Source organism: Nicotiana attenuata, unplaced genomic scaffold, assembly GCF_001879085.1.
Source record: "Nicotiana attenuata strain UT unplaced genomic scaffold, NIATTr2, whole genome shotgun sequence".
Classification (NCBI taxonomy): Eukaryota; Viridiplantae; Streptophyta; class Magnoliopsida; order Solanales; family Solanaceae; genus Nicotiana; species Nicotiana attenuata.
This window is the reverse complement of record NW_017671186.1, coordinates 283007-293007: the sequence shown is the minus strand read 5'-3', so window position 1 is coordinate 293007 and position 10001 is coordinate 283007.

Here is a 10001-nt window from a genome sequence, read left to right as displayed (position 1 = left end):
CCAAATCAAAATTCGAACATACGCCTTAGTCCAAAATCACCACACGAAGCTATTGGAACCATCAAAACTCCATTTTGAAGTCGTCTACACAAAAGCCAATCTCCGGTCAACTCTTTCATCTTAAGCTTCCAACCTTGGGACTAAGTATTCGATTCACGCCGAAACCTTCCCCGAACCCAAACTAATCCTCCGGGCAAGTCACGTAACCACAAATACACATTATGAAAAACATTATGAAATCCTCCGGCGGGACGTTACATTAAGAGATAATTATTGGGGCCTTAGAGCAATGTTTTGGCACGTTGGGTATTTTCGTGTGGTTGATATGATGTTGGAACGAAGAGTATTTTAGTACGGTTTGAAATAAGATTGAGTTGTTGGTTATTTCTGTGCAAAAAGAAAGGAAGATGGGAATTTCTGTTAGGATTACTCGTCTCTTAGATATATGCATGCACTCTATCTTGGTTCCCAGCTATGTCTTCTGTTTGTATGTTACTTTCATGCTTGTGTTCTTTATGTAGATTACCTCCATGCTTCCTATTTGGTCTGCTCCTATCTTATCTATGATCCCACCTTGTCTGTTACCATTACATCCAAGCCTTCTGCTATATGTCCTCACCCAATTTATGTCCTTACTTGTTACTAGATGTTACATGTTATATGCCCTTAATTGTTATGTGATTTAATTGTTACATACATTAACCAGTGAAATTCATTCACTTATTACATGCATTCACTTACTACATGCCTTCACTCACTATATGCGTTACTTGCTACATGTCTCTGGTTGTTACATGATTCCACTTATTAAATGACCCCTTTTGATGCCTTTGCCAAACATCTTTACTCGTTTCGTGCCCTACTCTTCTTTGCTTAGCCGGATCGGGTGACGTTTAGATTAGTTGTGTGTTTATGCATTATGGAAGCCTAGTCATTAATATGGGAGACTAGCTCTTTGATACCGGGTTCCTTAACCTATTTTAGTTGAGTTTGCGTTTCCTAGTTGGATACCGCATGTTTGAATTCTGGCGTTACGTTGTGAACTTTCCCGCGCTTGGTTGTTGTTGTAGTTTCATATGATCATATATATATATATGGATCAGGTTCCTCGCTGTAATGGTGTTAATCTTGATTTGTGGATCAGTTCGCACGCTGCAACAATGATTTTATATATATATATACACACACACACACACACACACTCATATAGGTGGATCGGGTTGCATGCTGCAATCGTGATGAATGCTGGGCTGTTATATTTTGCCATTATGTTGTGTTGTAAGACTCTGATTTGATGATATTCTGGAGCCCTTTGTTGTTTACTTTGTCACTCCATTTTTATACGGCTTTTTGTTTTTCTCTATCTCGTTATTGCTTCTCTACATATTATATGCACAAGTAAAAATAATAAGTGAGTATCTTTTGACTTATAACCTCGTCACTACTTCACCGAGGTTAGTCAAGATACTTACTGAGTACATGGTATCGATTGTACTCATAGTATACTTCTGTACCTTATAAGCAGATCTTGGAGCCATGTAACTATGGGAGACGAAGCCTTGCATTAAAGACGTCTCATCGTTCCAGATTCAAGCTACCTCTTGTTCATGGTAGTGTAAGACTTAAATTTTGTTTATATAAGTTTCAAACAGATATTGTACTTATTCTTCTTTTCGATTTTGTAAATATAAATTATAGTAGCTCATAACTTGTAATACTAGTTATTAGGGTAGTTGTATTAAAGTTGGTTGCAGTTTTTAATATATATGTTGTTTTCTAAGTTTAGCAGTAACTTATATTGCTTGGCTCACCTAGCGGGTTGGGTTGGGTGTCATCACAACTTAGTGGGATTTTTGAGTCCTGACAGTCACCTTGCGTAAACGTCGTTTCACATAATACATATATACAATTTAGACTGAATCCTAAGGGGTAATTCCCCCACACAAAGTTAGGTAAGATACTTACCTCAAATAGCCCCAATCAATACTCTAAAAATACTTTTCCTTTCAAATTCACCTACGCTCAGCTCAAATCTAGCCAAAATGACTTAATAATATCAAACAATGCAAAAGGAAATCAATTTCAATTAATAAAGTTTCAATCTTTACAAAATTTCAAAAACTCAACAGAAGTCAAACCTAGCGCCCGGTCAAAACCTGGGTCGAGGGGTTGATCTATACTACCCATAGCCCTGCGTGTTTAAATATATGATTAGTTTTCAAAACCAAGCCAGATTCAATTCTCAAATCTCACATTTTCATTTTTCAAAACATAGTAAAAAAAATCCTCAAAAATTCGCTTCAAACTTTATGCTTTTGATATAAAAATCCATAAGTAATAATGTTATATTATCAAAATTGAGTGAAAATACAATACCCAATAGCTATGTGTGAAAATCTCCACCAAAAATTGCCTCCCACCGAGCACCCAGTCTCAACATGTGAAATAATGGGCCTAAGTCCCGAAATCCCTACTATATGTTCAGCTAAAGAAGTCGCATTTGCGACCAGAGGTTTGCAAATACGACCTCCGCGAATGCGACCAGGGATCAAAAAAGCAAAATATTTCTACCCAAGTACGATCAGAGGTTTGCAAATGCAACCTCCGCGAATGCAACCCAGGGATCAAAAAAGAAAAATATTTCTACCCAAGTAATATTGCAAATGTGACCAAAACATCGCATTGGCAAAGTCAGCTCATGTTGCAAAAGCGCCCAATGGATCGCAAATGCGATCAGCCCAGCCTAGCTTCCCCCTTCGCAATTGTGAGACTAGCTTTCCAAACGCGAACCCTGTCGCCTCCCAGCCCATTTTGCGATTGTGAATGGTACCTCGAAAGTGCGAGGCTCGCAAATGTGAACTGGTTCTCGCATTTGCGAGACTTCAACACCAGCACACTAGCAAAACTAAAATAAGTCTAAAACATTCTGAAACATGTCCAAACTCACCTGAGCCCCATGGCTCCACATTAAATAGCAACACAAGTCTAGAAACATCATATGAATTTGCTCGCGAGCTCAAAACACCAAAATAACATCCAGAACCACGAATCGAATACCAAAATGCATCAAATTCATAATGAATCTCAAGACTTCTAATATCATAACAAAGTGTCCGAGTCCTACCAAACCAACTCGGAATGATACCAAACTCTGCACACAAGTTCCAAATAACAAAATAGACCTATTCCAAGTCCCGAAACAAAAATTCGAACAGATAGCCACAAAGTCAACCCATGGTCAAACTTAGAAAATTTTCTAAGCCTTCAAATTGCCAACTTTCGGCAAAAAGATCCAATTCATCCTACGAACCTTTGTATCAATTTGCGACATACGCCTAAGTCCAAAATTACCATACAAACTATCGGAACTATCGAAACATCATTCCAATGTCATTTTCATAAAAGTCAAACTTGGTCAACACTTCCAACTTAAACTTTCAAACATCCAAACCTCCTCGAAACCCATCCAACCGTCCCTACATGTTATATAACCACAAATACACATACGGGAGGCTTCAAAAGGGAAACACGGCTCAAATACGCAAAATGACCGATCGGGTCATTACACCTCATAAGGGGGTTTATGTATTGTTGTAAGTTAGAAGAAAGTAAGAGTAAGTTGAAACACCATTATGTAAGGGACTTTAAATATTACGCCGACCAAATGTTCGACGCATTGACCGAATGGCTTGAATGGTGTTTGGTTGCTAACATGAGGTTTCTTTTATTATTATTATTATTATTATTATTATTATTATTATTATTATTATTATTATTATTATTATTATTATTATTATTATTATAGATCGAAGCTGTAAAGGAGCATCTTGATCATCGTAGTATGACATCTATTAGGATTGAGGTATGTAAGGTTGTTCTTTCTTTCGCCGCTAAAGCACGACTTCCGCTTATTGTTTCTCTATATGAGCTATAAAGTCTAAAGTTTACGAAAGCATATCTACTACGTGTCACAGGTTCCATAAGTTGAGTAAGAGATATGGCATGTGTTTATAAGTCGATACTTAATGTGGTTGTTCTATTAATAAGATTAAGCTTTCAAGAATTACTGTTATTGGGGGTTATAGTACTTCACTAAACTGAATTGTAATTAAATAGTTGTTCTCAGATTCTTAAGACTGTAAGAGCATTCAAGCATCATTGTCAAGTATCATAGACTTCCCATTCGTACAAAGGACGATCCTATTCTTATTGTTACTGATTTTCTTATGTGTTACGTCTCGGTAACCAAGTCCTTTTGTAAGCATCATGTTCTTATTATTGAAGAACTCTCTATAGTTACCATACCTCTTTGGTTACCAAGATCATGAAAGTGATCTAGCGTCTAATGTTACTAAGTCTACACGTTTCTAAACTATTGTTAAAGGGTCGCAAAATCGTAGTTAAGATGAATGATGTAGATTGTTTCTAACGTATTGTGGAGGGGCTTTAGAGCATTATAAAAGATGAATCATATGAGTAGTTTCAGATGTTTGTCAATGGGTCATAGGTCCCATTGAGGATGATATGTATGAATGGCTCCTAAAATATCATTAATTGATTATAGTTCCTACTTAAGGTAAATTACGTCGATAGTTTCCAGATTAGTAATATGTGGTTACTGTGAGCACGTGATTTTTGCCCTATATGAATTACTCTCATAAATTCAAAACAAAATAAGCTTCTTTTCATTAGTTGCAATTTTGTGGATTTTTGTGGCATTTTTTGTCAATTATTTGCATCTGTCTATGCACGCTTGTGTTATTAATTAATGAAAAATACAAATGTTGCATTTTTCATGTAGGATTTAACTCTACATTTTAGGATTAATTGGCAATTATTTGTTTGTTTTATAAAAAAGAAAAATCACAAAAAATAGTTTAATTTTCTTTTAATTTGTCTTTTTAATTAAACATGATAATTATCATTTGGGTTTACTCAGTATTTTTTAGGTTAATTAGGATCTAGGAATTAATTTAGGTTTTTATTTAATTTTGGAAAAAAAAAAGAAGAAAAAAAATTAACTTGGAAAAAGAAAAGGAATTGAAGAGGTAAGAGTTTTGGGCCTGTTTTAATTAAAACCCCAGGCCCAATGTTGTTTTTCTCCATACCCGGCCAAACCCGCCCCAAAACCCGCCTATACCCGGTCCAAACGTCCCCTCCCCTCTATTAAATAAAACTCTGTCGTTTAGAGTTCTCTGGTGATTGAGACGATCATGGCTCTCTATTTCCTTCCATCCAACGGCTCCAAGCACTTCCCCCACTTGACATAAAAATGTCCAAAATCTCTCAGAGACAGACCAGTTCCACTTGCCCCTTTCTTCATCTCCCTTATGTCTTCTCCATATCTGAACCATAATCCGCCATCGTCACCGGCGCCGGCTCCCAAACTCCACCAAAATGATCCCACGCAAAAACTAGGACACCCTCATACTGAATCCATAAGCCATTTCCCTCAAATCCTCCTCAAATTTCTCGAATCTTAAATCCAAAATCCGAGTCTCTAAGAGACAAATCCAAACCTGAGCATGCAAGGTGATTGCTCCAGCCTTCATAAGTTTTAGAGTCGATTTTGTCACGAAATAGTTGTAACGATCCGACCGGTCGCTTTGAGCTTTTGCACCTTGATCGCCATTTCCCGGGCATGACTTGCCCCGTGTTATGCATTATGACTAACGTAAATCGTTGGTTTTGGTTTCAGGAAAATTGGTAATGAATTTGAAAGAACAGTTTCAGCTGAAAGCTTTAAATTTGAAAGGGTTGACCAAGAGTTGACTTACTTGTATATGAGCTCGGATCGGAGTTTTTATGATTTGGTTAGCTTCGCTGGGTGATTTGTAACTTAGGAGCGTGATCGTAATTTGGTTTGGAAGTCCGGTGTAGAATTAGGCTTGGATTGGCGAAGTTAGTATTTTAGCGATTTTCGGTTGATAGGGGAGATTTTGATCCGGGAGTCGGAATGGAATTCCGAGAGTTGCTATAGCTTTGTTAGGTGATTTTGGATGTGTGTGCAAAATTTCAGATCATTCGGAGGTGTTTTGGTTGGATTTTTGATCAAATGCGTGTTTCGGAAGTTTTAGAAGAACTTAGGCTTGAATTCGATGTAAATTGATGATTTTAGTGCTGTTGGATGGATTTTTATGATTGGAACAAGTTTGAATAATGTTGTAGGATGCATTTTTATTTTTGGTTGAGGTCCCGGGGGCCTCGGGGTGAGTTCAGATGGTTAAACGGAGAGTTTTGGAAATTTTGCATGTTGCTAAGTCTGCTGCAGCTGGTGTTTTCGCTTCTGCGAAGCCTGGACCACAGAAGCGGTCACGCTGGTGCAAAGATTGGACCGCAGAAGCGGTGATGGGACCTGGGCGCTGATTCCGCAGCAGCGGTTGGGGAAGCCGCATCTGCGTAGCCGCAGATGCGGGATTTAAGTTGCAGAAGCGGGTTTTTGGATTATAGGAATTTCCGCAGAAGCGGGAGGAGACCGCAGAAGCGGAAGTCGCAGAAGCGACATTTTGACCGCAGAAGCGGTTTCTGCTGGACAGAAATATTTAATTCATCTTCGCAAAATTTTTGAAGAGTAACATATTTCACTTCGGACTTGGAGAGTTTTTGGGCGATTTTGAAGAGGGCTTCAAGGGCTTTGATCAGGTATGAACCCTTGGACTTAAAAACATGATTCTATGGTGTAAATGCATGGATTAGAGCTAAAAACTTGAGAAATTAAAGGTCAAAAATGGTGGTTTAGGGCTTGAACCTAAGAGAGCTTAAACTAGGGATTTGAGAGGTCAATGGACTCCGATTCTTGTGATTTTTGATATGTATAGACTCGTGGCGAGATAAGGAATCCATTGATGTTAAATTTTCTGATTTCCGAGAAGTGGGCCCGGGGCTCGGGTATTGCGAATTTCTAGATTTTTGCTATTTTTTTTGATTTTTTTCGATTGGGTATTGTTTCCCTAGCCTATTGTGATGTATTCGCTCTGATTTTGGATAGATTCGACGCGCGTGGAGACCGAATTGAGGGGAAAAGGCCTCGCGAGCTAGAGGTTTTGCCGGTTCGAGGTGAGTAATGATTGTAAATGATATCCTGAGGGTTTGAAACCCTGGATTGCACATCACAGTGCTATATTGAGGTGACTTGCACGCCGGATAGCGAGCGTGGGGTAGAGCACCGTTAGGGATTGTGACTTGGTCCATTCCGATTCCTGATTTTACCGCGTATTTGACTGAATCTTATTTGTTATTATCATGATTTGGGTTGATTGCCATATTTGGGCTTCGCGCCAATTATCTGAACCCTTCGGGGATTTTTATCACTGTTTCCTCACTATTTTGATATACTACTTGAACTCAGTCCTATTGATTATACTGTTTTACAAACTCAGCCGCTTTAATTGAACTTTGAGACTTAAATGATATTTCCACTGTTGTTTGGGCTGAGCACTACTTTTTATTGATGCCCGAGGGGCTTATGATGACTTTCTGGACTGAGTGAGGCCGAGGGCCATATGTGACAATATATATGAGTGTTGTGAGGAGGCTTTCAGGCCTTATGTTATATATATATATATATATATGTTATTGATCGGGCTGCACGCCGCAGCAAATACTTATATGGATCGGGCTGCACGCCGCAGCAAATGTTTATGTGGATCGGGCTGCGTGCCGCAGCAATAGTGCGCTTGGGCTGTAGGAGCCCCTCCGGAGTCTGCACCCCCACAGTGAGCGCGGGTACCCAATTGGGCTGCACGCCGCCGCGAGATATGGATCGGGCTGCACGCCGCAGCGATATGTGGATCGGGCTGCACGCCGCAGCAGTTACTATGTGATACTGTTCTGAGAGTGTTTCTGAGAGTGAGCCCAAGGGGCTGGTACTGCTTTGAGACATTGCCCGAGGGGCGAACTTTTATGTGCTCATCTTGCATATTTACTTGCCTTTTTACCTGTTATACTACGGTATTTGTGCCCGAGGGGCGGATTTTTCTGTGCTAATAAGCACTAACTGTTTTGAAATCGTTTTGCAACTGTTGAAAGGATCATTTTCAAAAGAGATTTAAACTGAGCTAATATATTTCTAAAGATTTCACAGCTTCACTGTTTTCTCAAAGGATTGTACCCTGCTTCTATACAGCATGTTGGTTGCTTTACGTGATCTCTTACTGCTCAGTTGTTATTTACCTTTATTACTCACTGAGCTGGAGTACTCACTTTACTCCCTGCACCTCGTGTGCATATGCAGGTATCTATTCACCCGTTAGCGGGTTTTGGCCGATCAGAGGCAGAGTTACATGAGTTAAGGAGGTGACTTCCAGCGTTCGCAACACCATGTTTCTCTTTTTTGTTTATTATTTCGGTTTTGTATATTTTAGGCCTTGTAGTGGTTTTTACATTCTGATAGATGCTCGTGACTTGTGACATGTTACACCCCAGGTTTTCGTGCATGAAAGTACGCCATAAGTAAAGTGATGAAAGTCCGAAAATGAGATATTATATTTAGCATTTTCATACGTTAAAGCATCGTCATACGTTAAAGTTTTGTCGTAAAATTAATCGACGTAAATTCGGGAATGAGAATTATTTTGGGATTATAAGTATTACGCTATTTATAACAAGCGATAAATAAGTGCTATGAAGGATAAAGGGGTACACGAATTAAAGAAAAGGAGTTTCGTTGAAAGTGGCCAATTTGGGATAAAACACGGGTCGAGCGATAATACCCGATAATTATAAACTAGTACCATGCAAGGTACCATATGACCACGATAGTAGGGTATATATATAAAGTGTGTTAAAAGTGGGTAGTATTTTAAGTAAGTTGAGATGATTCTTAATTATGTGGATAAATTGGTAATTATTTAAAATGATTGGGATAAGAAAATCACGTGGCAATAATACAAATCAAGCAAAGTGACTCATTCATTAATTTGCTAGATGGCAACTTTTAAAGAGATAAGTATATCTCATTTGGCTAAAGATAATGTACGGCTAGTATTGCTTTTAGAAAGCAAACATTAGAAAATACTACAACAAGTGAGTTTTCGGCATTTTCTCCTAAGATTTTATAGAACTTGTCATTGTCCATTATTTTTAGTTCAACTACAAATGTTGTCCTCACATATATCTGTAACGGTTTTCTTATTTTCCCTTTTATTTGTCTTAGTATCTGAGAATGAAAATAATGGGAAAAAGGCAATTGAAGTTCATTTAAGATTCCTTTGATGTGTTTCGACAGCTCCAATTGAAAATGGAATGATTAGAAAGTGTTCTGAGTTGAGGGAGCTGATTGGAAGAGAAGTCTGTAGTAATCTTAGTGGTTACAATACTAATGAGAGGTTGGGTTTGAAATAAAGGGTCAGAAGCTTAAAAAAACGATTGGAACAAGTATTATACTTAAAAATCCATTCCTTGGTTCAATGTTCACAAAAACTTTAGAAGCAAATTATAGTATCCACCATTTCAAGAATATTATTCCATCAGATTATTGTTGGAATAGGATTAAGCCATGATGGCTAAATTAGAGTGCACATTAATTCTGCTCAGAACATGCAAAGTGTTGGAAAATATTGGAATGATGAGATCACGAAAATTCTCTTTTAGCGTGAGGCATATATCAGGGATGACATTGTCGTTAAGGATGTCTCATCCAATGTAGGTGTAATCTCCAGGTATGTTAAGGCACTTTCTTCTTTCTTTTGGCATGATCTAATGTGAAATGAATACGCTATTTCATAATGAATCTACTCCTAGCAACTAAGGTTGTCCATGTTGTTCTTTCCGTACAAAGTTATTCTAAGAAAGTATGTATGATCCGTAAGTCCTAGTGAAGTTCATATTGAGGGTATGTATGTCCATAATGTTCTTACGTCACTCCGAAAGGTTTAGAACGTGATCCCATGAGTCGAGCATGCATTATATATATATATATATATATATATATATATATATATATATATGAGTGTGGATCGGGCTGCACGCCGCAGCGAATGCTACGATGATATTGCGCTTGG